Genomic DNA, 2301 nt, shown 5'->3' on the forward strand with positions numbered 1-2301 from the left:
TGCTGTAGTTCCTGTGAAGGTTTATGGGAGGTGGTCAGGGTCAGCCCTCTCTGATGAAACACTCTTACCCACAATCTCTCAGTGCTACTTCTATTTAGCCTTTGAGAATTCAATTGCTAAAGATTATATCACAGAGAAGCTGTGGAGGAATGCTTACCAAAGCGGGGCAGTACCTGTCGTCTTGGGGCCACCGATCAGTGATTACAAAGATGTGGCTCCACCCAACTCTTTCATCCATGTTGATCAATTTGCATCAGTGCGTGTTTTGGGAAAGTTTCTACAGGAGCTGGCAGAGGACAAGAAAACCTACAATGAATATTTTTCCTGGAAACAACAGTGGAAAGTGAAAATGTTCTCAGACTGGAGAGAAGGCCTGTGTAAGATCTGCGTACAGTACAACAGTTTACCTCAGCACAAGGTTTACTCAGATCTACAGGCCTGGGACAAAGATAATACATATAAAGCTTCCATTGGCAAATTGTAAATTGTACCACATTTCTCCCATTTGTGCACACCATGTTCTAATTTTCTGTGTCAGGAACAATTTATTTTTCATCATTGCATAATTTGTGATATATTTTTCATGTTGTTGCTATTCCAACAATTAAAATGAGAAATAAAATAATCAGCAGATTGACAGAAAATAGATGAAATGGTGGTTGAAAATTAGGGACAAAGCCATTTTTATTGCAGAAAATCTAATGAATCACATTCCGGAAACTCAGGGAACTTTGTCCACACAAGGAGGCACATAAACATTTAATAATTCAACCCAGTGCAACAACACTACAAACTACAACCTGAAAACTTCACGTTTCTTTAACACCATATTTATTGGAGACTTTGAGTTGAAATAAAATATCGTAGTGTTTTTCCCCAATACTGGATTCTTCTGATAACAATCACATCAATGATTTTGGACATCTTACCATCAGTAGCAGTTTCTACAGCCTTGTTCATTTGTATAAAAAATAAATAAATAAAAAATCTAGGATAAGCAGCGTTACTGCCTTGCTGCTAATACATAATAATAACTGGTTGTTATAAATGGTTAATTTAAACTAAAGTACGACTTTCACCTGAACTAAAAAACAGAACTTGAGAGAGCCATAAACAAACCAGAGTTGCTATTATTTGAAAAAAAGTTACTCAGAGCAGAGCAAAATGAAAACTGTAAGTTTCTCTTAGACTGACAGCCATTTGAAAACATTCAGAGGGCAACTGTGGAATTATTGTAAGAACATTTCCTTCTGTGCCTTGTAAATGTTAAATAGACAGAACAGAACTAAAAACTCAATTTAAAACTAAAAAGCTAAAACTTGCATCAACAAGAAAAGAATGTAACATTTAAAATGATTTGTTGTCATGTAGCAGCACAGCATGGAAAACTCTGCCAAGAGAAGTTGTTTCTACTGGCCAAAAATGAACAAAATAATCTTTTTTACTGGTCATCCTGCAAGTTCAGCAGTGCATCTGCACTGATATATCAGGTCTTCAGGAAACTCTATAGTCCGGCATGACAATAGCTGCCACCTTCTCTCACCTGCTCTGCTTTGCCAGACTTTCACTCATATAAACGGAAGCTTTTATATATTCAACTGGGATACGAACTGGTGACTGTGAAAGAAATATCATACACAACTAAAATTACTGTCACAAAAGCATTCAGTGATGCCATGCGCCCTAAGTGGAGGCATCTTCATGCATTCAGGATTTCTCCATTCACTCATTCAGATATTTTATTTCATGTGTATAAAAGAAAAAAAAATTGAGGATCTGATATAAAAACACCGCTGAGTGAAACCAATGGATGAAACAGGATTACCGACCTGTGATTCGGCCTTGTTCTCTCTGCCTGTTTCTGTTTCTCCTGCTCCTGGGCTCTCCCACGCAGACAATTAAACCTCACTCTGTTTTCTCCAAGTACTGGCCTTTTAATTGGGTCCACACCTCTTCAATAACAGAAGCTGCACACGCCGCTCCCTGACATTCACAGGCATTTAGATTGATGCATTTGTTTTTGATTATGCATTTTTGCTGTTATTGTTTTATTGTGTAGATGTGTTTTATCTGGTTTTATTTTTATTTTTATTATTTCTTATGTTTTATTGTAAAGCACCTTGTAATGTAGGTTTAGAAAGGTACTATATAAATACATTTTGCTTGCTTGCCTACTTTTAATTATTTGTTATATATTTATTATCACAATATTTGTTCATTTGCTCCACATAATAATGCTCAGTCTGATAAACTCTCTTTTCTCCTTCATCCTCCCAAACTTCTAACACACCACCATACATT

General features: G+C 36.4%; 1 long non-coding RNA gene across 1 annotated transcript in view; it reads right to left on the reverse strand.

Annotated features, from left to right (window-relative positions):
* Positions 1 to 52: 52 nt before the first annotated feature.
* The window catches only part of LOC109965650 (uncharacterized), a 27656-nt gene continuing 25407 nt past the window's right edge, over positions 53 to 2301 (reverse strand). Inside the window, exon 3 of the long non-coding RNA XR_002275671.1 lies at positions 53 to 306. This is a non-coding gene — a long non-coding RNA (uncharacterized LOC109965650). The remainder of the gene's footprint in view (positions 307 to 2301) is intronic.

Source organism: Monopterus albus, unplaced genomic scaffold (genome assembly GCF_001952655.1).
Source record: "Monopterus albus unplaced genomic scaffold, M_albus_1.0 scaffold102.1, whole genome shotgun sequence".
NCBI classification, from domain to species: Eukaryota; Metazoa; Chordata; class Actinopteri; order Synbranchiformes; family Synbranchidae; genus Monopterus; species Monopterus albus.